The sequence below is a fragment of the Antechinus flavipes genome, chromosome 3 (assembly GCF_016432865.1).
Source record: "Antechinus flavipes isolate AdamAnt ecotype Samford, QLD, Australia chromosome 3, AdamAnt_v2, whole genome shotgun sequence".
NCBI classification, from domain to species: Eukaryota; Metazoa; Chordata; class Mammalia; order Dasyuromorphia; family Dasyuridae; genus Antechinus; species Antechinus flavipes.
Window position 1 is genome coordinate 597017669 of NC_067400.1, and position 27434 is coordinate 597045102.

At 43.6% G+C, this 27434-nt stretch overlaps 1 long non-coding RNA gene across 1 annotated transcript in view; it reads left to right on the forward strand.

Annotated features, from left to right (window-relative positions):
• LOC127555906 (uncharacterized) overlaps nucleotides 1-26984 on the forward strand; it is a 41643-nt gene extending 14659 nt beyond the window's left edge. Inside the window, exon 3 of the long non-coding RNA XR_007952306.1 lies at nucleotides 26407-26984. This is a non-coding gene — a long non-coding RNA (uncharacterized LOC127555906). The remainder of the gene's footprint in view (nucleotides 1-26406) is intronic.
• Nucleotides 26985-27434: the final 450 nt, after the last annotated feature.

Genomic DNA, 27434 nt, shown 5'->3' on the forward strand with positions numbered 1-27434 from the left:
ATTTTGCTATTACTATGTCCAATGATCTCCTGGTTCTGTTCATTTCATTAGCATCAATTCATGTCAGTCCCTCCAAGCCTCTCTCTGAAATTATCCTGCTTATCATTTCTTACAGAACAATAATATTCCATGATATTCATATACCATAACTTATTTAGCCATTCCCCAACTGATGGACATCCACTCAGTCTCTAGTTTCTTGCCACTATTAAAAGACCTGCCACAAATTTTTTTGCACATGAGGTCCCCTTTAAGAGATCTCCTTTAAGAAACACTGTTGGGTCAAAGGGAATGGACAATTTGATAATTCTTTGAGCATAGTTCCAAATTTCTCTCCAGAATGGTTGGATCACTTCGCAATTCCACCAACAATGTATCAATGTCTCAGTTTTCCCACATCCCCTCCAATATTCATCATTATCTTTTCCTGTCATAGCCAATCTGAGAGGTGTATAGTGGTACCTCAGAGTTATCTTAATTTGCATTTATCCGATCAATAGCGATTTAGAGCATCTTTTCATAGGATTAGAAATGGTTTCAATTTCTTCATCTGAAAATTGTTCATATCCTTTGACCATTTATCAACTGGAGAATGACTCAAATTCTTATAAATTTGAGTCAATTCTCTTTATATTTTAGAAATGAAACCTTTATCAGAATGCTTGACTGTAAAAATGGTTTCCCAATTTATTGCTTCCCTTCTAATATTGTCTGCATTAGTTTTGTTTGTACGAAAACCTTTTAACTTAATATAATCAAAATTATCCATTTTGTGTTCAATAATGAGCTCCAATTATTTGGTCACAAATTAGGTGTGGAGGATCTTAACAAGCCGGTCTTTGAGAACTTAGTAAATGCAATTTCAACAGAGTGATGAGGGTGAAGACCAGATTGATGGAGCTAAGAAGGGTGTAGATGACTGGGAAGGGAAGATAGCTTGGTCTCAGAGTTTGGTCATGGGGAAAAAAAAAAGAGTTTAGAAGCAACTAAAAGACATTAGTGAGACGAGGGTGGAGCAGTGATTTGAGAGATGGGAAGAACTGGCTTCAGATCTCAATTCTAATACTTAAAAGGGGTTGATGACCACAGACAAGTGACCTACCTTTTCTCAACCTCAATTTCTTCATCTATGGAAGGAGGATAATACTAACTATAAGGTCTACTTCTGGAACTACTATGATGCTCAAAAGACAGAGTTGTATGGAAAACAATTTAAACATTTTAAAGCATGATGTTAGTCAACTAACAAGCATTTATTAAGTGGCTTTTATATGCCAGGCAGGATGCTAAGGGTACAATTAAGGAAATGGTCCCTCCCCTCCAGGAGTCTGTATTCTAATGAGGTTTTGTGTGAGTGTGTGTGTGTGTGTGTGTGTGTGTGTGTGTGAGAGAGAGAGAGAGAGAGAGACAGAGACAGACAGACAGACAGACAGGAACAGACAGACAGATACAGACACACACAGAGAGACAAAGAAATAGAGACATACAGAGAGAAAGAGGGAGAGACAGATACACACAGAGAGACAAAGAAACAGAGACACACAGAGAAAGAGAAGAGACAGAGATTGAGAGAGAGATACAGAGACAGAGAGATAGACACACAGATACACAGAACATGATGGGGTACAAGCAGACATACGCACTCGTGCACATGCAAGGTAATTTGGGAGGAAGTCACCGCAGGGGAATCTGAAAGGTTCTCATGGAAGAGATGAGCTTTACTGGAAAGTGGGGGTTTTCCAAAAGGTGAGGTGGCAGGTGGAGTGTCCTGCCTGGAGAACAGCAAGAAATGCTGTTTGGCAGAACCATAGAGCCTCAAATGTATAATGAGGCTGGAAGGAAGGCTGGGAAGGCTCTGAAGAACTCAACGCCAAATGGGGAAATTTGTCTTGATGATAGAAGTAATAGGGAGCCATGGAGTTTAGTGAGCAGGGGGTGACATCTGCAGGAATGTCACTTGACAGCCATGTGGAGAATGTTTTGGAGTGTGAAGTGTGTCCTGGACATCAATATAGAATTTAAGAAGAGACAAGAACAGGTATTTCTGTAGTTTCTTTGTTGTGGTATTTCATCCTTTAAGTTATGTCCAACTCTTTACCCCATTTGGAGCTTTCTTGGCAGAGGCACTGGAATGGTTTGCCATTTGCTTCTCCAGCTCATTTTACAGATGAGGAAACTGAGGCAAATAAAGTGAAGTGACTTGCCCAGGATCACACACCTAGGATGAGTTAAAGGCTATTTTTGAAATCAGAAAGATGTGGTCCTCTGCACGATGGCGCCACCTGGCTGTACTCTATGGTGCCTGCTATGTATCACAGGCTTTACAAATATCTCATTTTAGGGGCAGCTGGTGCAGGGGATAGAGCTCCAGCCCTGAATTCAAGGACCTGAGTTCAAATCAGGTCTCAGACACTTAACACTTCCTGGCTATGTGACCCTGGGCAAGTCACTTAATCTCAACTGCCTCAGCAAAAAAAAAAAAAGAAAGAAAGAAAGAAAGAAAAAAAGAAAAATCTCATTTGATTTTCACATTGACCCTGAGAGGAAGATCCTGTTATTACCTTCATTTTATAGTTGAGGAAACTGAGACAGCAGAGATAGGGCACTTGCCTAGCATCACACAACTATTAAGTGTCTACGGATGGCTTTGAATTCACAGACAGAGTGCTCTACCCACTGAGCCCCCCAAATAATGAGCCGCCTTTCAGAATGCTGAGTTTGAGAAGCCTCTGGGATACCCAGTTACTTTACATCCAATAAGGATCCGTATGTGTGAGTGCTGGATCTCTGTTTTCAGGGCACAGTCATCCGGTGATCTCAGATCCTGTTCTTGGGGGCTGAGTCTGGGATTTATCCCGGTCCTCTAAGCCTCCGGGCTGGGCCGGCCCCGTTTCCTAAGGCAGGGATGGGCTGCATTGGCAGATTCGGTGAGAATAACTGCAGCCGTGTCTGGCCGCTTCCACCTCCCCGCTCCCCGGGCGCCTATTTTAGGCTTCACGTGGGTTCTGTTGGGATCCACTGGCGGAGGCGCCAAGGCCTGAAGGCAGTCTGCGATCCCGACACGGCTGGGCTTTCTGTCTGGGCTCGTCCCCTCCCCCTCCGGAGCAGGCTGCTAGCGTGGCCCACACTGACGGGTTGTGCCCATCCTGGATAGTCCAGTTTGGGGGCTTTCGGGGCTGGGCCTCAAGGCTGATATCCTGTGCTATTGTCTACTGAGGGACCTCAGCCACAAAGGCAGGGTGACTCAGCATGGGGAGTGGGTGGGAGCCATGCAAGGCTGTGGGTAGTGAAGCTGTGCAGCTTCTCGCTGCTTCCTGTCCTGTGTGGGGGCTCTCTGTCTCTGTCTCTTTGTCTTCTCTCTCCCTCCTTCCCCTTCTCTTCCACCTCCCTCCTCTCCTCTGCCTCTTCCCTCCTTCTTTTCTACCTTTCTTCTCCCTTCCTCTTTCTTACCCTTCCTTCCTGTTTTCCATCCTCTTGCTTTTTCTTGCCTTTCTTTCCCTCCCAATCTCCCTCTCTCCTTCTCTTCCTCTCCTTCCTTCCCTCTTTCTCTCCCTCCCCTTCCTCTCTCCTTTTCCTCTCTCTCTCTCTTTGTTTTCCTCTATCTTCCCCTTTTCCTACTTTCTTCCCCCCTCCATTTTTCCTTCCCTTCTCCTTTTTCATTCTCTTTCCCTCTTTCCCATTTTCCCTTTTCCCTTCTTTCCCTCTTCTTCTCCCTTTTCTCTCTCTCCCTCCTTTCATTTCATCTATCTTCCCTTTTTCCTACTTTCTTCCCCCCTCCATTTTTCCTTCCCTCCTTCTTTCTCTCTTTCTCTCTCCCTCTTTCCCACCTTCCCTTTCCCCTTCTTTCCCTCTCCCTGTCCTTGTTAGATACTTCTAGACCTCTCCCCACTGTACCAGGGTGGGGTACAGTGCCGTGCTGCGCACAGAGGAAATGCAGCCCCTGAATCTGGCCACGACCCCAGATTTGGCCCATGGCTCAGAGGCCAAGAATCTCCTTTAACCCTCCCCCAGTGGGATCCAGTCTCTGATGGAATAGCTAAGGCATGGGGCTGCCATAACCCCAGGAAGCCACTCCATCTTTGGGCAACACTCACAGTCAGGAAGTCTGATTCCATCTCAAGCCAAAATTTTGCCTCTGCAATTTTTCTCCCATGCTCCCGGTTCTCTGTTATGGGGCCAAGCAGAACAAAGCTAATCCCTCTTTCGGGCAACAGATGCTCAAATACTTAGGGATAGAGATGATAGTACCCATTTATAGAAGATTAGTGAAGTGTTTTACATGTATCTCATTTGATTTCACAACAGCTCTGAGAGAAACCGAGGCAGGCAGGTTAAGTGACTTGTCCAGGGTGACACTAGTTAGAAGCGTCCAAGACGGGATGCAAAGCCAAGCCTTCCTGACTTCGGGCCCAGCGCTGTAACCACCCCATTATGTCCTCCTTGAAGACCCAGCCTCTCCCTTTCCTTTGTCTGTTTCCAGTCTTGTTTTCCTCATTGTCCTGGGTGCCTAGTCTTTAGAAGGAGGCTCTAGGAGAGAGGGTATGTGACATGTCCATTGTCTGTGGACACATGCAATCAGTGAGCCAACAAATGTTCAATTAAGTGTCTACTGTGTGCCAAACACTGGGCCAAGTTCGGGGATACAGAGGCAAAAAATAGTCCCTCTCCTTGAGGAGCTTACAGTCTAATGGAGACGATATGCAAAGTGTTGTATTCAAACAAGACACAGGAGAAATGGGAGGGAATTAACAGAGGGAAGGCGGTGGCGTTAACAGGAGACTGGGAAAGGCTTCTTCTGGACTGTGGGATTTTAGTTGGGACTTGAGGATGAGGAAGGGGAGCATTACAGCAAGAAGAAGGTCAGGGAAATGTCCAGCATAGGGAAACGGGAGTGGAGTTGTGCAGAGATACAGGGAGGCCTGGCAGAGGACAGCGTGTGCAGACCCAACTTGTCTCGGATTATTTTTGGCGACTAAGGGCTCTCTTGGGCCATGCACCCGGTGCTGTGGTGAAAGGAACATTGAGATCTAGGAATTCCAGCCCTGCTCAGCCACCCTCTCTACCTGTAGGATCTTGGGTAAATCCTTCTTGTTTCTTCCTCTCTAAAAGGAAAGCGTTACATCAGATGGGTGCTCTGCTTCTGCCCACTATAGAGCCTCAAGACCCAAACCCAGAATTCAGAGGAAGGGAGGGACAAGGCTCCGTGGTGTCTTGATTGTTCCAAGCACCCCAGTCTCCGCAGAACCCAGGGCTCTGGTAATCTGATCTGCAGTGGCTGCCCGGAGGGGAGAGAGAATAGCTCATCTCCCCTGACAGGACAGCTGCTGATTGAGTCAGACCTGAGATGGGTAGCGCCTGGGGAGACTGGGTGGGTAGTCACTCACTGGAGTGGAGGGGTTTGAGATGAGAGGGAGAAGGAACTGTCCCAGCAGCTTTTGGGAGCTGTTAGTAAAACTGAAGGGACAATCGGGTCACATAGACACATACACACACACACACACACACACACACACACACACACACACACACACTCTCTCTCTCTCTCTCTCTCTCTCTCTCTCTCTCTCTCTCTCTCACACACACACACACAATCTCTATCTCTCTTATCTGACCTTGGAATGTTCATAAATTGCGTCCTCTCTGGTTCCAGATTGTCTCTGCTTTAAAACTCCCTTTTGTCCTGGCCCGCTGGCAACAGTGTCTCCTTGCGTAGAAAAGTTCAGCATGTGCTCTCTGTCGGGCTTGGTGTTCTCTGCCTGCCTGCCTGCCTTTGCGTCTCCCCTTTATCCGTCTGTCTCCATCTCTCTATCTCTGATTTGATCTCTCTTTATATGTGGCTGGGAAAGACTTCATGCAGAGGTCACTTCGCCACTTTGAGCCTCAGTTTCCCTCTCTGTTAAATGAATGGTCTTTAAGGTCCCTTACAGCTCGAAATCTGTAATGCTTCGATCTTTTTCCCACTTTGGTTCTGAAATAATTGACGTCCCCCTTGTCCCAGATGTTAAGAGCGGGGCTTCTTTTTGGATATGATTGGCCTGGCTAGCGGCTGGGGCCTTGCCGATGCTCACCTTCTGGGCTTTTCACAGGATTTATGCCGTCGTTCACTCTCTACCTCTGGCCGTTTCCAGTGGTTTGTCGTATGATTATATATTAACTAGGGATTTCTTTTCTTTCTAAATTTAAAATATTTATTCCCAACTCTTCTTTTTATATCATCTTCAGTCCTGAATATATTCCTCCCCCAATGCCCTGCCCAATGAACAGAAGTGTATGTGTGTTGGGGAGGGGAAGGAGGCAGTGTAGCCAAACTAACCATTACCTTGAGTCTGACAGCATATGCAATGTTCCACATCCCTAATCCCCCACCTCTAATACTGGTATGGGGATAGGGGTTTTTTTCCTTATTTATGAAGAGAATATTTTTAAAAGAAACTGGAGAAAGAAATAACTAGACTCTTATTTTAGTCTATTTTAGAATCGCTTAAAAGTAGAAAACAACTTTTTTTTGTTCTTTAAAAATTGAACACTTTTGTTCCGTCTATGCTTCTTAAAATGTCAAAGTGTTCCAAGTTGGCAAGCCGTCAGTAACAGAGTTAAAAAGTCTCTGAGCTGCCGGTGGCTCCAAGAGGTCACCCATCTGCTGTGTCGGGGCAGGATTTGAAGCCAGGCTTGTGACCCTAGCCCCCCGCTCCTCTGTCCATTGATCACATTGATGATCATGGATGCCAGGCTTCTGAAAGTGAGCCGTTCCCCCTAGAGGGCGAGTCGTTTGGGCCTCTGTGAATAGAAGGTAGTGTGGAGAAACATTTGGGTCAAGGTAACGCTTGGAAAGTTTCCTTCGGTGACTAATGGGGAGGAGAGTACTGGATGGTTTTCTAATTAAGGGCATTGACTGAAAGAATAGGCTCTTAACTGGAACATTGGGCACACTGAGGTCCCAGTCATGTCGCTCCCTTGTATATCAGGAGCATCCAGGCAGGGGCTTCTCTCCCGGGAGTTGAAGATGAGCTCCTCGGGAGCTGCTCGGGCAATGGAGCGTTCCGTAGCAGTTTGGCGAGGGCTGGAGATCTCTAGAAGGAGGGCATGCTGTTGCACTAAGAGCAAAGATGAGCACCTGGATTATGTTGTTCACAACTTGCTAGACAACGCCTGGCAACCGAGGCAGATCTGCCCACCCATGCCCAATGGGCAGAACTCTGAGATTCAACCCTTCCACCCAAAGTGGGCTCCATTTGGAGCTCTGGCTAAGCAGACTGCCTTTTCTCTCTCTTCCCTTCCCCATGTGCACAATGAGTTCTGCTCTAGGAGGAGGAGATGCTTTGCTGAATATGCAAAAGCCTAAAGCCACAATCTTCTGGGCAGCTCACCGCCATTTATCCTGTTTGTGACTTAATTGTCTTGATTTTGTAGGGTCCGCCAGGAAATTCATTTTATAAATTTTTAATTAATAAGTTTTATTGATTTTTTAAAACATGCCCATACCATCAATGAGGTCTCCTCTCTAACAAAGAAAACCAGTTCAACGATATCAATCAATCCAGTGAATATATCTAATAGTGTATGCGGCATTCCTTATCTGTAGGCCCCCACCTCTATATAAAGAAGGAAATTATCCATACATACCCTCAGCGAGCCCTCCTCTCCAACAAAAAAAAAGTCTAGCAATACCAATCAACCCAGTGAATATATGTAACAGTGTATGCAGCATTCCACACCTGCAGTCCCCCACTTGTACAGAAAGAAGTAAGTTATTTTTCTTCTTCTATTTTTTGGGTTTTCTCCCCACTTCTGCAATTTAATAATTCTCAGATCCTGTTCATATTGACTAAATTGATTCTAAGGATTGAATGTAAGTGACAATTATTTCTTCTTTGACCCTGAGCATCTTTCCCTCTCAGATTCATTATTCATTTTTTTATTTACTTAGATTTTTTTTTTTTTGGACTAGGTGAATGAAGAGATTCTTTGCTCCCTAGCCTTAACCACTGAATGGGTGTTGCCTCAGTCAAACTGAGACCTGTTGAAGACCTCAGCTTAACAAAGTAAGGTCTCCCATTTTTGGGGGGCCATCTCTAATTGTCTTGATCTATGTCTTGACGACTGGACCCAGATGGCTCTGGCAGGGGAACTGAGGCAGGTGACCTTGCCCAGCCCTCCCTCGCTCAGATCCAGCTCACTCACACGCCATGGTCCTGTTGGAGTATGAAGGACAAATGACAACAGTGATAAACCTCCCTTAGGCTGACACCCCCCCACCCCCAAAGGTGCATATTTTCTGTATTGGCCAACTGAAGGCTGGGAATTTTAGCTTTTCAGTGTCCCACTTGGGATTCTCTCTGCATAAAGCACAGTATTTGGAGCAGATAGTAACACCCCCAGAGACTGCAGGGTCCCTGCAAAGTTGAGGCTGGAGAATGAAAAGGAAAAGGAGAAAGCTAAAGCCTGGGATGGCAGGGCAACAGCTGGGTAATGCTGCAAGATTTAGCGCCGGCCGCCCCATCAGCTGTACCAGCCGGCACCCAGGGCCATAATTCAGGCCGAGTCCTCTGCTGAGAACAAACAGTGCCCTGCTTAGTCAGTGATCCTTGGTGATGGGAGGTGGAGGAGGTGGGGATATGCCCGAGAGAGAGGCAGGGTCCTGCTTGGCGACCCTTCGGTCTGTATGTGAGGAACAGGATACGGGGGAAGCTGGGAGCAGCCTCGGCTGGCCTTGTGCTTCCGTTGGGCCTCTTCTCCAGCCTGGCTACCTGTGCTGGCTTTGGCCCTGGGCTGCCTCTTTCCTGGATTCATCTGTCAGTGACAGCCAGTCTGTCTGCTTCGGGAATGAAGCTCCCTTCCCTAAATAGCCACCCACGGGGAGACACCAGCTGACAGCTCTGGAATTTGACCCTGTTCGCTCTGTGGCTCACTAGTGCTACGGCCTCTCTCTTTAGCCTGGCTCCTAGACTCCCAGGAGCAGATCTGGAGGGGCTACAGGGAGCCTGGAACCGATCAAGCAGATACGATCGAAAAGCGTTTATTTATTCCTGCCTCTCAACACTGCTGAGTTCTAGAGGTACAAAGACAAGGGCGACGAGGTCTGGACTTCAAGGAGCTTATGCCTCTGGGAGAGACAACATCAAACATACGGACTAGAGCCTGAGTCGACACAGAGCAGTTTGGGGGAGGGCAAAGGGGGGCTTGAAAGACTTCTTGTAAGAGGGGGCTCCTCAAAAGGAGTGGGAATTCCAAGAGACAGAGATGAGGAAGGAGGGTGTTCCGGGTACCAGGGATAACTGAAACAGATCCCTGATAAGAATCAAAGACTGAGAGTAGGAAAGGACTTACTTCCCCATTTTACCGATGAAGAAACTGTGACCTAGAGATATGAAATGCCTTGGAGCATCAGAGAGCTAAAGTTAAGCAAATCCAACGAACACTGTCTGTCTCTTTCTTTCTCTCTGTCTCTCTCTTTCTGTTACTGTGTTTCTGTCTCTCTTTGACTGTCTCTATCTCTGTCTCTATGTCTCTGTCTCTTCTTTTTGTGTCTCTGTTTCTCTGTCTCTGTCTCTTCTGATATTGTAGAAACCATTCTGTGCATATAGTCCCCCAAATATAGAAAAGAGGGATGTGTGTTTCTTCATCTTCATGGACTCCAGAGAAATTTAATTTAATTTTAATATCCAAAGAGATCACAGAATTCTAGATTTAAAGCTGGAAAGGGCTTTAGGTTATGTAATCCGATCCCCTCAGGACAACTGGTACCCAGAAAGGGGGAGCTGAGGCAGGACTCGAAGCTGAGGCATCCTGGCCTCTGCATCCATCTGTATCTGCTTGGGCCTACGGTTCCCATGCTCTTGTCTGATCTCTCCCAAATAGCAGTAAATTCTTGGTTCTCTGGTGGTGGAGTGGGGAGGAAAGCTGCTAGAAAGAAATCGTGGGTTCAAGTCTGGCTTTGTCACTTACTGGCTGTAGGACTTTAGCCAAATCATTTCCTTTTTCTGGGACTCAATTTCCCCTTCTGTAAAATTAAGGTGTCGGACTAGCTAATCTCCACGGTCCTTTGCAGCTCTTAACCCGATATCCTTCTCCACCCCTGGCTTTTTCTCTCCTCCTTTGTCTTCATCAGCTTTCGGTTTTTTTTGAAACCAAGTGACTCATAGGAAAGATGTCTCTGGCTCATTGGTCAGGGCCCGCAGGTGTGGGGGCTGCCTGGAGGGTGGGTCCACCTGAGCACTGAGCAAGCAGGTGTCTTTTGTTGTCTGGCTCCCGGCTGGGAGGGAGGCCGGCGGCCGGTGCTGGCACTCGGCTTGGCGCTTGGCAGCTCCACCAGTCTCAGAGGCAGGTGAATGAGTCCAACAGGTCAGAGAGGTGGGAGCGGACTGTCTGCTCCTGGCTCCCGGCTGAGGACCTCAGCTGAAGTGCAGGTAAAAGCCTCTCTCTGTCTCTCCCTTTGGCTGCCACTATCTCTGTCTGTCTTTTCTTTCTGTCTGTGTTTCTGTCTTTCTGTCTTTGTTTCTTTCTTTTGCTTTATCTCTGTTTCTCTTTGGCTGTCTGTCTCTTCTTTCTGTCTCTCTTTTTCTCTGTTACTGTGTTTCTTTCTCTCTTTGGCTGCCTCTATCTCTGCCTCTATGTCTGTCTCTATTTTTTGTCTCTCTGTTTCTCTGTCTCTGTCTCTTTGTCTGTCTATTTGTCTCCCTTGCTGTGTCTGTTGCTCTTTGGCTGTCTCTGTCTCTGTTTCTGCTTCTCTCTCTCTGTCTCTGTTTCTCTCTTTTAATCCCCCTCTTTCTTTCTCTCTTTCCCCCTCTCCTTCCCTCCCTCTTTTCTTGCCTCCCCCCCTCTCTTGAGAGAGCTTTTCTTCAAGATTGGGGGGTGGGGTGGGAAACAATTTTCTGGGAAGGAAGGAAGAAAAAGAAGGAGAAGGTGGGAAAAGGAAGGAAAGAGCAGACTTTGCAGGGAATTTGACTGCTGGGGCGAGAAAATTGGGATGAGAAAGGCGCTTCTGTGCTTCCAAGGCTTTAAGAAGAGCGAGGGTTTATTCCTGGACCTGATTCCTTAGTGGTGGCCATTTGGTCCAAATCCTGTCACCAGGAGATCTTTTTTTTAACCCCTTGAAGATAAAAACTATCAGAAAACTAATTCAAGAGCTGTCTGGCTGGGTCTGGCTGGGTTCTGTTCCCTTTGAAAGAAAAGGCTGTGGGGGTGGAGGAGCAGAAAAGGGAGTGAGGGGAAGAGAAGGGGGCATTGTTTAGCATCTGGGCAGTGGGGGATCTTGAGAGTGTGGTGGCTGCTCTCCTGAGGGAAACAGGCTTCTGGAAAGGCCGGCAGACTTTCCAGTTTTCTACTTTTCCAGCAAACTGTTCTCAGTGCTTCTCTCTCTGCCCCACTCCCTGTGAAAAGGCATCTCCTGTGGGGTGGGTGAGATTTGGGGGAAACCTGTTCTTCTGCCTTCTTTACCACCCTCACACAGAGTTTGTCTTCTTTCTAGCTCTGTATATCTATGTCTGTCTTTATGTATCTCTCTGTCACAATTCTTTGATTTTCTCTGTCCCCAGATCTCTCTGTCTCTCTCTTTGTCTCTTTTCCACCCTCCCTGTCTTTCTCTCTATCTCTCTGTCTCTGTATCTCTTTGTCACTTCTTTCTCTCTGTTTGTCTATGTCTCTCTCTTCTTTCTCTCTCTCTCTCCCTTCCTTCCTCCTTCCTTTCCTCCCCCCTCTTTTTCTTCTCCTCTCCATATTTGTCTCTCTGTCTCTTTTCTCTCTCTCTCTCTCTCTCTCTCTCTCTCTCTCTCCCCCCCCCCCCTCTCTTTCTCTCTCTCTCTCTCTGCCCCCCCCCCCACGCCCATGTAAGGAAAGTCCCATAGATTTCAACAAGATAAGAAAAAACTGTCTGCTCTAGATTTGACGTAACCACTGGGTCTAGGACATAGAAAAAAGCGTAAAACAGTCATTTGCCTTCGCTCTCTTATCTCCAACATTATTTGTTCCCTTACATCTGTCTGTGTTCATGAAACTTTCGCTGTGCTATGACTCAGTAAACTTGAAGACCGCATTTGGGGGATATTTAGTGTAGGGTACTATATTCCTTGATTTTGCGAGATTTCCTCAGGCCAATCTCAAGAGTATTATAATCTCCAAATAGTCTAAGTTGGGAAGCGCAGGTGTAAGTGGCTTGGCTAGGATGTGACAAAAGGTGGGATTTGAACCCTGGACTCCCCTGTCTGAAGCCTGTTCTCTCCATTTGGTTTACCTGCCCTTTCCATTTAGGAGAACAGAGTATTTGGGGATTCTAGTATTTCTGCCTTGGAGAAGCCCTCAAAGACCTTCTAGTACCATCCACACTTAAGCAGGGCCCCCGTCATCTGCATCCTGAACAGCTGCCATTCCCAGTACTGGGGAACCCAGGACCTCCCAGTTCACCCTGGGACACTCGTAATTGTTGGAAAGTTTTCTTTTGCATCGAGTCAACCTTATCGCTACATCTTCCACCCTCTGGGATCCAGCAGGACAAACTGCCCTCAGGCAGCAGGATGTCCTGGGATTCCAGATTTGGAGGAAACTTCAAACTAGGGGTTCTTGATGATCACAGACTGTGAATTTGCATGGGAAAAATTTTGCCCATTGATTTCACTAATCTCAAACTGAAAGTTAACATCTCTTTCAATTAAGAATTTAAAAAAAAAACAAACCCTACACATTGTCATGAGAAGGAGTATGTGGCTTCTCCGGGCTGCCACTGGGGTCTATGACCCCCCAAAAAGGGTAAGAACCCTTGATCTTCTATTAACAACAGTTCTCACTTACATAGCACTTTAAGGTCTACAAAGTACTTTACAGATAAAATCTCACTAAGTCTTCACAAGGAAGGTGCTATTATGATCCCCATTTTACAGATGAGGAAATAGGATAAGTGAACTTGTCCACGCCCAGAGCTGCTCCTTGAGACCTGATGTTTAAGCCCATTCATAGGCTTATTGCAAGTTCTAAGTGTTGGGGACGACTTACTTCTATATTGTTGACCTGCCTTGCGATTTTGCTGACCTAGGGAAATTCCCAGTGAGGAAGCTGTCCCTACCAATGCAAGTCAGCATCTACTTTGTTATTCTTGGTGCACTAAATTAAATGACTTGTTCAGGGTCATACAGTCGGCACGCATGTGGACTCAAACGGAGATCTTCCTTCCTCTTTCTGAGGTCGGCCATGAATAGCTAGCTATTTTTTATGATTTTTTATGATCAGCATAATTACTTGAAAGTTATTTCACTTTACAGTGAGCTCCCATCTCTAGTGCACAGATGACTTAGATAATTGGATTTTTTAAGCTCCTTAAAACTTGATTAACCGGCTGAATCAGGGAGTTGGTTAAGCTAGGTTTCTCTGAGAACTTGGACAGGAAAAGTTTCAGAATAAACACTCTTTGCCTTTGGTTTACCTGTCTCAAGGCAGGAAGAAATTGTTTAGTCACTTTTCAATCACGTCAGACTCTTTGTGGTCCCATTTTGGGGTTTTCTTGGCAAAGATCCTGGAGTGGTTGGCCATTTCCTTCTCTAGCTCAATTTACAGATGAGGAAACTGAGGCAAACAGGGTGAAGTGACTTGCCCAGGGTCACACAGTTAGGAAAAGGCTGGGGCCAGATTTGAATTTAGGAAATTGAGTTTTCCTGGCTCCAGGCTTGGCACTTTATGCAGTTGTCCACAGGGAGAGAGGTATTTAGATCAAAAGGATCCTCTAGCTGGGACCCCAGATCAGTGTGCCATCTACACTCTTCCTGCAAGGAATCTGGAACAGGAAAATGTGAGCTCTAAGAAGGGAAGGACTGATTTCCTTTTTGCCTTTGCATCTCCAGCAGCTGGCACGTTGTTTTGGAGTAGACTATGATTGTTTCTCCCTTCTGACTTTTTTTTTTACTTTAAAAAAATTAATGTATATTGACATTTTTCATTTTTATATCAACTACATTTCCTATTTTTGTTTTTCCTTCCCCTCCCAGGGAGCCATTCCTTATAACAAATAATTTAAAGAAAAAAAGACAAATTATTTCACAAAACTTACCAACTTAACACACAATGTTGACGTTCTGGATAACTTCCCTCTTGGAGTAGCCCCACCTCTGCATAGAATCAGAACTAAGTATCATCTCCTATACCCATTTCGGGCCTAAGCCTTTCAATCTGTGTGTTTTCCTGCATATAAAGTGAAAATGTCTTATAGCATCTGCTGGTGGCTTCCTGCTTTACAACATAGAGTCTCAAGACAGGCGAGTCTTGGAAGCTAGGAGATTGCACAGAGTTGGTTGCCTGGAATGCTAAAAGTTTAGCTGATTTGACCAGGATGACACATCCAGTTCAAGAGGTGACATTTGAATTCAGGTCTTCCCTATTTGAAACTAGCTCTCTACCAAATGGTATGCTGCCTCACGCCATGGACCCGATAGATGCTTGATAAATGGTTTTTTTGTGTTGATTTAGAGTCCAGGGGTCCTCAAACTACGGCCCACGGGCCAGATGCAGCAGCTGAGGATGATTATCCCCTCACCCAGGGCTATGAAGTTTCTTTATTTAAAGGCCCACAAAACAAAGTTTTTGTTTTTACTATAGTCTTACTTACAGTTCACTGGCCCCCTATTTAAAAAGTTTGAGGACCCCTGAGACACTGAAGATAATTAGTGGTTGGCTAAATTTTTACCTATGACTTTGTTCCTTCTGAACTAGTAGATCAGAAGCTGCTTGTGGATAGTCACTTGATAAATGCATGGATTAATTGCATAATTGATAAATGTAATTAATTAAATTGAACTGAATCGATAGGGCCTCGAGTGCTCTTAATCCATTAGGGACTTTGGGATAAAGGCAAGGCTGCGGAAATATCTGGGAGCTTATAAAAGTTGGAGCTTAGAGCCTCTGCTATTGCAGTCAGCAGGAAGGGGTAGCTGAGGAACGGGCAAGGAGGTAGGACTGCTTCTCCCTGGCCAGCCCGGTGTCCTCCCACTTGGGCTGGTTCAGATTGTGACCTTTCTTTGAGGACTCTGCCTCTATCTTTCCTCTGTGCTAACATCTGGGGGTGGAAAGAATCCAAAGGGCCCTTGTTTGGAAAAACCTGTCTGCTGGAGATCGAGATAAGCTACTAAAGGGAGTAAACAGCACCCTTTGGTTTACCAGCTCAACACTCCTGTGAGAACCGAAAGGGTACGGGAAATTCTGAGGTCAAAGAGATTCTCCTGCCAGGAACCCCAGGCCTATGGGCCATTAGTCCTCTCCCTCTTAGGGGAGGTACAGATCAAGATTAGCTGTTGAAGTGTTTTAGTCTAGAGCAGGTTCTTGAGTCCTTTCCAAAAAAATGTACTATTAGTAACATTCATAAAAGCTCTGAGCCCCCAGATATTCTTCGTATCAGACCAGCTTGACAGCTCCCCAGCCAAGCAAATCCTGTATAGTCAAGTACTACTGGCTCTCCCCATTTTCCAGACTTTCTGAAGCAAAAACACTGAGAATATCACTAAAATGCTTCTTTTTCTAGGAAAAAACCCTCATTAAAAAATATTGAATGCAAACCACAATAAAATAAATGTGTGAGCCAATAAGTACTTAATGGTGTTCTCTACACAAGATCAAATCACAAGACTATAGTTTTTTTTAAACTTATTACTATAAGTTTTATTGATCACTTTAGTTTTTATGTCATTTATTTCTATTTCTATACTTTATACTTCCACCCCCAACTTGTAGAGTATAAGTGGTATAATAGATAGAGCTCTGAGCCTGGAAATCAGAAATCATGAGTTCACAGCTGGCCTTAGACACTTACTTGCTGTGTGATTGGAGAAATTACTTAGTTTTCTGCCTGCCTTAGTTTTCTCAATTGTAAAATAGATTGGTTGCAAGGATCAAATGAGATAATATTTGTAAAGCACTTAGCACATAGTATTTGCTTAAGAAATCCTTCCTTCTCTTTTCAGGAATTAGATTTTACTTTATAACAATAACAAAAAAAACCCCAACAGTTAAGTAAAAATAACAGAGACAGAATATATCTATGATGTATATTTGTATGATATATTATTTTACAGGGCTATGGTCCTGTAAAATACTTAAATTTTGATAGTCCCTTAGATATTATCTAGTCCGATTCTCCTATTACAGATGTGGAAACTGATGTCCAGCTCTCCCAGGTTATGTTAAGTAGCAGCCAAATGCAGGACCAGTTTCAAATCCTACTTTCTTACTACTTTTGATATAATGGTAAAAAATAAAAAATACTGAATTATCAGCAAAAACAGTCAAATTGAAATATAAAAACTCAAACTAGACTCGAGTTCCAACTATTTCTGGTTTGTTGACAAGAGAGCCTATCATTCTGGGCACGCCACTGCCAGCCGTTCTCCAAAACGCAGGTTTCTCAGCCCCTCCGAAGGAAAACCTCTTTTCTTCCTCTCTGGCATAATCCTCCACTGCCGCAGCCTTTAAACGAAACAGTAATTCCTCTTCAGATCTCGAGTGGTTCTTTTCATCATCGCAGCCCTTACCTCCTTGCCTGCATCTAGACCTGTTCATTGGATGAAATGGATGCAGGCTCAAAGAAAAAAAAATAAGCTATTCACTCTTTCAAATGTCATTTTGAAACTTAAAAGGAACACTGTCAACTGGGATTAAAGGCATCAGATGTTTCCTTTCAGAGAGATGAGATTGAGTGCGTGAAAGACAGAAACACTCATTCCCCCTGTTCCCTAGACTCTGCCCCCGCCATCCACCCCCCAGCATTAGTGTAAAGAACAGTTCATTGTGGTACCAAAATGCTCAGAGAGAACTGTTAAACTTCCCAATAGAGTGAGACCAGTTAGATGTTTGGAGACTTTTAAAATGAAAATTGAAAAACTGAACATTTAAAATTTTAAATTTCCTTCGTTTCCTTCAGGAAAATGGCTTTTTAAAAAATGAAATGAGCAACAAAGCTGACTTCTCTAAGTGCATGGGATAGGTGGCACAGTGGATAGAGCGGGAGTCAGGAGAATCTGAGTTTAAATCTACCCTCAGACACTTTAACACTTTTTAGATGTGTGATCCTGGGCAAGTCATTTAATCCAGTTTGCCTCAGTTTCCTCATCTATTAAAAAAAAAGGAGAAGGAAATGGAAAACCACTCCAGTATTCCTTGCCATCTAGGGAAGGGGGTGGGAGAAAGGGGGGGATTTGGAACACAAGTTTTTGCAAGGGTTAATGTCAAATAATTATCCACGCATATGTTTTGAAAAATAAAAAGTTTTAATAATAAAAAAAGAAAACCTTAAATGGGGTGAAGACAACTACATAACAATGGGGAGTAGGAGAGGCAGCATGGAACCTCAGGGCCAGGAAGGACCTGCCTTGGGGAGGGTCATGACTCTTTGCAAATCATTTCACTTACCCTCTTGGTTTTTTCAGAAAATTCCTAAGGCTGTAAATTGCAGAAGGCACCAACCTTGACTGGTAGAAAAAGAGCCTCACCGAGAACACAGGCCCAGTTCTTCTCCCTTTATGCCAGGAACTGTACCAGAGATATAAAAATAAAAATAAAAAAAGTAGTTTCTTAAGATCATATATTTTGAGCTAGGGGAGTTCTAGTCCATCCAGTCCATTTTACAGATGAGAAAACCAAGGCACAAAAACTCATCCGAGATTAAATGAAAGAGGCAGAGCTGGGATTAGAACTCAGGTTATGTGGCTCTAAATTCCGCCTTCTCCACCGCATACCACACGGCCACCCTGGTTTCCTGTCTCTTAGTCATCATTAAATCATAAATCGTGAAATCTCTTCAATGGAAGCGACTGCAGTGGCTTCTAGTCCAACCCATCCCTGAGAAAGAATCCTGAGAGTTATAGAACCTGACCAGTGGTTAGCCGGCCTCTGCCCAAAGCCTGCAAAGGAGGGCAGACCTCAAAAGACTCCGAAAGTAACCTATTCTGCTCTGCATTCCTGTAATCGTTCAGCAGGTTTTTCCTGCTAGGAAGCCTAAATGTTCCTCCCTCTACCTTCTACCCAGAGTGCCTGGTTCTGTTCTTTAGGGACAAGCAGAATGGAGCTGGGCTCTTATTTCTTTATTTTTTGGGTTAAAAATCCTCTCAGATCCTTAAAGATGGAGATGCTCCAAAGCCAAAGTGACCCTAACCAAGCCTCGTTGTTATCCTGTGTGCTTTTATATCAAGCACACCGGGTGAATTTGCCTTTTCTCCCACATAAGATTGCACTTTCTGCAATCTCATTTAAGTTATCAACATTTGGAGATCACATTCCCTTTATTGTTGAAACTATTGAGTATTTCCTACATTATGTACTTAGGACTGTGCTGAATGCTTTGTGGAACACAAAAGCAGGAGATTCTAGGCTCCTTGAGGACGGGGACTGGTTCGTACTTGTTTTTAGCAGCTAGCATTTATACTGTGCTAGTTTTAAGTTCACAACAATCCTGGGAAGTAGGTGCTATTATTATTATTCTCCTTTTACCCATAGGGATACTTAGACTAACAGGTTAAATGACTTGCCCAGAATCACATAGCCAATAAGTGTTTGAGGCAGAATTTGAACCCAGTTCTTCCCGACCCTCTGAGTAGCTATATGAGTGGTGGTCAGTAGTGCATAATGCATAGACTGTGGGGCTTGGAATCTTCTTGAGTTCAAATCCAGCCTCAGATACTTCCTAGGTGTGTGATCCTGGGCAAGTCTTTTCATCCTGTTGTCTCAATTTCCTCTTCTGTAAAACGAACTAGAGAGGGAAATGGTGAACTGCTCCAGTATCTTGGAGAAGAAAACCCCAAATGGGGCAACAGAGTGCCTGAAACGACTGAACAACAACACATATGAATGGAGAGAAGGGTGTGTGTGTGTGAGAGAGAGAGAGAGACAGAGACAGAGAAAAAGAGAGAGAGAGAGAGAGACAGAGACAGAAAAAGAGAGAGAGAGAAAGAGACAGACTGAGACAGTGAAACAGACAGAGAGAGAGAGAGAGAATGAGATCTGACAACAGATGGCATGTGTAGAGTGAGGAGTCGAAGATGATACTAAGGTTGGAGGACAGATGGTGATGCCTTGGACAGAAATGAGAAAGTTGGGTTGATCAGCTAGCAGGTGTTCTGAGAGATTCCCTTGTAAATTTTAGTGTCCCCAAATAAATAGGGAATGTTCCTGTTTCCTTTAGCAGCTCTCTTTTCCACCTACTCTTTAAGGTAAAGTTCACCTTTATCTTCAATCTACACTGGTGAAAAAATGGTTTAGGATTTTCTTCCTGGGTCTGAAGGTCCATGGTGTAGAGTGTGGACCATCTGACCTTGGAAGGCCTTTACTGATTAACTCCCCCAAGATCTTTGTGATAGAAGTGTCTGTCACTTCACTCTCTGACAGTAATATTTTGAATCCTGTAATTGAAAGACTTGTTTTTCCCCTTTACCCCTAATCTGCATACATAATTCATGAGAAAAGAGGCCTGGTGGTTAGGGGAGAGAGGTAGTCTTAGATTAGGCTCCCTTGAGTCCAAGTTCTGCATCTTGAACACAGTGGCCTGTCAAGGGCTTCAAATATCTCTAAGACTACTTTTTACAGATGAGTTGCAAATTTGGATTGGAATTTTCATCCTAGGAGTTCCCCACACTGGTAAAATTATAGGTCTGGACAGCTCCCCCAAATTAATTCATATTAATGTCATGATTTCATCTGGCTTAGCTCTTCATTTCCCGTAAGTCACTGTAATGACTAGTTTTCCCTTCCACTCAAGTGCATTTGTCTTCATTATTTCTTTGTTGATTTTTCAATCTCATTTACATTACAAAATTGACTTGAGGGTGTGTTTGGCGCTGGCTGGTCAAGACAAGATGCCTGTACCAGGCTCTGGTAAGTACTAGGGATGGAAAGAAAAGCCCCTGTCTTCACAGAGCTCCCATTGGAATGGGAAAGAAAACATTAAAAGAACCAAAAGAAAATATGAGAAAACCATAGTGCTGGTTAGAAGGGAAGAAAGACTATTCCAGAGGGTTGTTGAGAGTCAGCAGCCTCCTGAGAGGAGGCTTCCTCGGGCCGGTGGGCAGCCTGGACATCGGGACCTCTGGACCAAATATCTGAGAGATAGTGATGAGAGGTATCCCTGTCCCAACCCCCACCAAGAATGGTTAGTGTATAGTAGGATTTTGGAGATTGTGATGTCATCACCTTGGGACCTGACCCTCAGGCAGCAGACTTCTGAAAGGCCCTGGGGCAAAAGAACCAGATTTTGGGAAGTTTTGTGGTGTAGTAAGAGTGAAAAGAATTCTGCTTTGAAATCAGAGAACTGGGTTCAAATCCTATCTCCATTATGGTCATTTAACTCATTTAACACATCTGGGAGCCATTTCCTGATCAATATAGTGAGGGAGACTGGCTCTCCAAGTATGAATCTGAATGAGTTCTCTACTCAATCAAATGCCCTGACTTTCTGTTGCTTTTAGAATAAAATGTAAATTTGTCTGACTAACTCTTCAAGCCTCACCCTATCTTTCCATCTCCGTTGTACATCATACCCCCTCCCAGTCTCTGATTTAGTCACACTGGTCTTCTCTCTGTTCTTCACACCCATCTCCCATGCTTGGAATGAACTTCCTCCTCACCTCTTCCTTTACGGTAGACTTAAAGAGATTATCTTCTGCTTGAAGACTCATGGATATTTACTTTGCACTAAGGCACAAGTTTCATAATTATGGCAAAAAGCCACTATCACGGCGCTGGAACAACATCTAAACTTTACCGGGACTAAGTTTTTAGCCCTTGCCAGCAATAATAGCAGCACCCATCTCTTATCTCTTTGGGGTTTTTCTCAGATGCTCTTCTGATAATCATCTTGTGAGGTAGCAATGCAAATATTCCCTTTTTTTTTTAAATAATTTTTTATTGATAGAACGCATGCCAGGGTAATTTTTTACAGCATTATCCCTTGCATTCATTTCTGTTCCGATTTTTCCCCTCCCTCCCTCCACCCCTTCCCCCCAGATGGCAAGAGTCCTTTACATGTTGAATGGGTTGCAGTATATCCTAGATACAATATATGTGTGCAGAACCAAACAGTTTTCTTGTTGCACAGGGAGAATTGAATTCAGAAGGTATAAATAACCCGGGAGGAAAAACATAAATGCAAGCAGTTAGATATTCCCTTTTTACAGATGAGGAAATTGAGCTTCAGAGAGGCTAAGGAACCAATCTAAGTTCACTCAGCTGAGTAAATGATGGAGCCGAGATTTTAACTTGTGTCTTCCTGACTCTTGAGACCATTAACACCCTCCCAAGTTTTTATGTCTGATACTTTGTGGGAAGTGATCATATTTACTGCTTAGTCCTGTTTTTCACTTACTGCTGAATTAATTTCAAAATGTGGAGGTCCAGATGGAAATATCTGGGTTGTGGGGTCAGATTTAGAGTGGGATGAGACTTTAGAGGGGGCTTAATGCAGTCCTGTCTTTTGATAAATGAGGGAGGTGAGACCCATAGAAAGGGAGTTAGAGTTGCATAGCTAGTGAGGGAGCTGGGTGCCAAAACCATGGTCTACCAGTCCATTGTTCTTTCCACTGTACACAGAAGCTCCGACTAGTAACTGCTATTTCTGGCAACCTCATAGGGAAGGATGTAGCTAATTTGGTTTAGACTGAATTTTCTCTCCTCTTCTCACTCTTCCCCCACCCCTAACCTCCACTCTTTTCCTATAACTTTTCTCTTTTCTCTTCTTGATCTGGACTGATCCTCTTTTTTATCTTCCTTTGGATGCCAGACTTCTTCTTTCCCTGAATCTTCCTGCCAGGATGCAGATCATTTGGTTTAGATTGAATTTTCTCTCCTCTTCTCACTCTCTCCCACCCTTAACCTCCACTCATTTTTCTCTTTTCTCTCCTTGATCTGGACTGATTAGGAGATTTCTTCTTTCCTTGAATCTTCTTTCCATTCCCTTATCTCAGGGCTTGCCCAGAGGCAGAGCCAGTGGAAATCTAGCACAGATTTGCCACCAAACTCTGAGATCCTTGACCCTGGGAATGGAATGTATGGTCCTCACACCTGCAAGGTAACATTCTTTGTGAGGGGTGGTGGCGGCTCCAGGGAGATAAGGCATGTGAAGAGCTCTGTCGAATGTAAAAGTTATGTAAAGGTTAGTTAGCATTAATCCCTATATCAGCATTGTGATTGTTAATGACACATAATACAAGATCTGCTCTCCTCCTCTTATCATCTTATAGATGAGCAGAAGGGCTTGACTTGGAAATATATTCATCTATTTTTCCTAATATGTTTTTATTTATTTTACTAAATATTTCTTGATTAATTTTTTAAAAATCAACATTCTTTTTTTTTAATTTTGAGCTCTAAACTCTTTCACTCCTTGAGAAGACAAGAAATATGATATCAATTATACATGCGAAAGTCATGAGAGACATTTACCTATTAGCCATTTTTCAAAAGAAAACACACAAAAAATCCCCAAGAAAAATAAATTGAAAAGAGTATGTTTCGATCTGTACTCAGAGTTCATCAGATCTCACTCTCGATGAGTGAGTTTTTCATCATGAATCCTTGGGAATAGTTTGGATCATTGTCTTGATCAGAATAGCTAAGTCATTCACAGTGTCTCAACCTTATAATGCTGCTGTTGTCATATATACGATGATCTGATTCTGCTCATTTCACTCTACATCAGTTCATGTAAATCTTTTTAGGTTTTTCTGAAATCCACCTGCTTATCATTTCTTAAAGTATTCCATCACAATCTGGCAACTTCATAGGTTCAGCCATTTCCAAATTCATGAGCATCAATTTCTTTGCCACCACAAAAAAGAGTTGCTATAAGTATTTTTGTTACGATTTGTTCCTTTTTCCTTGTTCTTTTTGGGATACAGACCAATGGTAATATTGCTTGGTTAAAGGATACGGACAGTTTTATGACCCTATCAAATTGCCCTTCAGAATGTTTGGACCAATTCCACCAATAGTGTCCCAACCTTTCTATATCCCCTCCTGCTGGAAAGATATTTATACTAAAAGGCAACAAAGGCACAGTGGATAGAAATGAATTCTGCAGACCTGGGTTCAAATCCTAACTCCTAGTACTAGCAAGCTGTGTGACTCTAGATGCATTACTTAAACTCTTTGAGATTTGCTTTGCCTGTTTAGGCTTGATAGCAGTAAAAATTCTTAATAATTAGAGCTATTCAAGAATAGAATTGGCTGCCTTGGCCTATGGGTCCACGTCATGCTGGTTGTCTTCAAGGAGGGACTGGATGATTTCCTGAATAAGTCATCCCCAAAACACATGAATTGCTTTTGGGGATGAGTTAGACTGGAAACTCTTAAAATTTGCAATTCCTGTGTAAATGGAGATAAGTCCTGCGGCATCTACCTTGCTTTGTTGGTTCACATGAGTGAAGCATTTTGCAAATTTTAAAATTCTGTGTAACTATTATATATATGTGCATATATACTATACAGGTATTCTAGGTATCTCTATAAGTCTCTAAGCTTCAGGAGTAGCAATCCGCGTTAGTAATAACAAGTTCCCAACTTGGGAAGTTATACCAATGAAATCTGTGTAAGATGCTAGAAATACAAAGAGAAAATAGAAAAAAGAAAAAAATTACCTGCCCTTGGCCTTAAAGAGCTTACATTCCGAATCACAAATGGATTTAACTTCCTGGGTCTCCATTAGTTTGGAACCCCACCTTCCCCAGTTCTATTGGGTGTTATTGGGAAGTTAGGGACAAGCTTTGGGGAGGCTTGCCTTCTTGTTTTCATGCCCAGTTAAAATAGGGGAAGCTGCTTGTGTATGTGTGATCTTATGCCGTCCAAGGCTTACCATTTCTGAAGAATTTTCTGCTAGTGATTGGCTAGTTTGTTTTTTTTCCCTTTCTGTCCAGAAACTTAGTATTGAAATGTTGGCTCTTTTGAACTTTTAAAAAGTTTAGTAAAGTTTACCACTTTGATAAAATTTAGCAAATTTCACAACTTTGTTAACTTTAGTAAAGTTTGCTATTTTAGTCATTTACTTAAGTTCGCCACTTTAGTCAAGTTTAGTAGTTTATCACTTTGATAAAGTTTAGCAAATTTCACTACTTTAAGTCAACTTGAATAAAGTTTGCTATTTTAGACAAGTTTAGTTAAGTTCGCCACTTTAGTCAAGTTTAACAAAATTCCCTATTTTAATCAAGTTTAGCCAATTTCCCTATTTTAGTTAAATTTAGTAAAGTTTGCCATTTTAGTCAAGTGCAACAAAGTTCCCTGCTTTAGTCAAGTTTAACCCAATTCCTTGTTTTAGTCAAGAGTATCCAAGTTCCCTTCTTCAATCAAGTTTAGTAAAGTTCGCTATTTCAGTCATGTTTAGAACTTCTATAGTTTATCTGGGTCCCAGGCACAGCTTCTCTGTTGAGGGAGCAGAGATGAGATGAGAGGGGGAAAGGATGCTGCTGAATTTTTGTAGACACGCCAGAATTCCTTCCTCTTCCCCAACAATAATAGGAGTAGGGCCAGAGGATTTCTAGATTGTTGGTAAACATTAACACAGGTCTTTTCTAGGTAGATGCTAGGGCCCTGAAAATGGACCTCCTCCTACTTGCTCTCAGATTGGCCCTCCCTTGAACTGTGCATTCCAGCCTAAAATTGAGATTTCTGGGACCTCTTGGTAGACTGAATATGTCTCCTTCTACTTCTCTGCTGGGTCCCCCTTGTCACCCACAAACGGAGGATCCTGCCTCTAAGTGTCTGACTGATAAATCTCTTGAGGGGAAGGGAATAAGTATACCCACCTCACAGGGCTGCCATGAAGGTCAACTGAGACAATAATTGGAAAAAGCTTTATGTCCCTCAAAATATTATATAAATGCCAAATTAAGTTTACGTATTATATAATTGCCAAGTGTTGTTATCATTTGGGGATCCAGGGAGGAGAAGATAGTAGGCTAAGATTTGGGGTCTGGAACTCAAGACCTCTCACTCCAGGAGAACCTTGTTCCACATCCCTATTCTATTTGGTAGCATGAACAAGTCTGGCTCAGCTGTGACTTCCCCATTTGTAAAATGGTACCCATCATATTTATACTGTTCAGTATAAGTTTTTGGTAAATTGTAAAGCCCTGGAGAGGGTTATTTTAGTGTTTTATTTTTTTAACCCAATCTGTGATTTCACTGGTGGAAGGAACTCTGAATAGGGAAACTTCCTCTCAAAAGAGATCAGTACATCTTTTCTAACTTAGAATGTTGACTTGTAGTTAAACATGTCTGGGGTCACAGCCACTGGTTTTTTATTATTATTTATTTTTACCATCATTGCTTATTATTACTTATTTATTTACCATCATGGCTAGATTAGGGCTTCCTTTGTCCACTTGTGACCCTTTTCTGCCAGAGAAATTTTTATATAACTCCAGATATATAGTTATATAAGACAGGTATACAAATCAAATATTTTCTGATAATAAATCATAATTTTGTGACTTCTACTTTAGTTTGAGACCCCCATATAGGGTCATGAACCACAATTTAAGAAGCTGGAGTCTAAACAGTACCTTAGCAGCAGGATTGCTTCATCACTACTATAAAAGACTGGAATTTTAAAAATATATATTTTCAAAGCTGTGTAGGGGAATGAAGACTATGGTTATGTGGTGGAGAAGATTCTCATTTAATGTGGAAAAGAGTGGTTGGGCTGTGGGTTTCCTTATAGCCCTGACACTCAGAGAGTTTGTTAGTGCAAAGGGAATTCACAAAACCAGTAAACATGTATTAAGCACCTAATGTATACATCACTCTCTGCAAAAGACAAAAATATAAAATAATCCCTGCCCCCAAGGAGCTAATGTTCCAAATGGGGAAATCAGCAGGCAAGTACCTGGGTACAAAGGAAATATAGCTGGGATAAATAAAGGGTCCTCTCAGAAGGAAGGCACTTGCATGAAAAGAAGAAAGCCTTCTGCAGAAGATGGGATGTTAGCCGAAGGAAGGCAGGAGGTAAGAGATGAGGAGGTTGAGAATTGCAGGTACAAGGGATAGCCAGGGGAAATGCCCAGAGTCGAGAGATGGAGTGTCTTGTTGGGGAAACAGCAAGGAGACTGATGTCACTGGTTTGGAGACTATCCAGAGAAGAAGGAGAGGAAAGACTGGAGAGATAAGTAGGGACCAGTTTGGGAAGGAATCTAAAACCTGGAATATAGTGTGCCAGGAGCTGGGGTAAAAAGACAAAACTGGAAATCCCTGCCCTCAGAGAGCTCACTTTCTAATCAGAGTGCTGCCCAATTTGGTCATCTCTCTCCCTCGGATGTCTTCTGAATCTGTTCATTGAATGACTCTGCTTTCTCCCCTGTGTGTTTTGGACTCTTCCCCAACATCTACCCGTCTCCACCTGCCCTTCTCATCATTCCTCTTCAGCCCCTACATTCTCCCTTGATTTTCTCCTCGGTTTAGATCCCAGAGCACAAGAAGGCGGCGTGGGGAGGCTGGCCGGCCAGCTGTGAGTGTTTCTTTGGCAGTGTCTTAGCTGGTTGTTGTGAGTAATAGATGAGGAAGCAATCAGCAAGTATACTGCCCTAGAAGTGCTACACGTTGTTAGGCCTGTGAGGATGGACGGGGCCAGCCTGGGACCCCATCGTCGGAGACCTGGACCCCGCAGCCTGAGCTCAAGAAGGAACCGTTCAGGTCCCTTAGGTAAGTGCTTCCTGGTGAAGAGTGAGGAAGGCGGCGGATGTGGGCGCTCTCCGGAGAGGTCTCATTCAGCTAGAAGAATGTGGAAAGAACGCTGGACTTGAGGACACAGAGGACATGAGTTCGAATCCTCTCCTGGGGACTTACCAGTTGTATGACTTGTTTGAGTAAGTTGTTTCTGTCCCAGACTTTTGTTTTCTGGTGTGTAAAATGAGCAGGGACCAAATGGTATCAATGTTCCTTCTAGCTCTGAATCCTGTGGTGCTGAAAGTGTCAGTCATAGAAATAAAAGGGACAAGGAAGGAAGGAAAGAGGGAGGGAGGGAGAAAGGGAAAAAAAGGGAGGAGGAAAGAAAGTAAAGGAAGAAAGAAGGAAAAGAAGAGAGGAAATGAGGGAGAGGAAGGGAAAGAAGGAAGGAGGGAAGAAACCATTTATTAAGTTCTTATTTTGTGAAAATCACCATGTTATGCACAGGGTATACAAATAGAACCAGCTGAATGAGATTTTAATGCAGTTTGCTTATATGTGTGGGACAGTGCAAACAATGCTGGCTCTGCAGTGAAAGGCCCTGGGTTCAGACCCTGCCTCTCTCATGCTGAATTATCCTTTTCCCTTTGTGTTCCTCAATTTCTTTATCTATAAAATGAGGGGGTTGGACTGGATGCCTTCTGAGGTCCCTTTTAGCTCTAAAGCTCAATGAGTCAACCAATTAACAGGCACATATTAAGTATCTACTGTATACCCAGCACTATGCTAATAAGGGCTACCAAAGGGCTAATGAAAGTGAAACA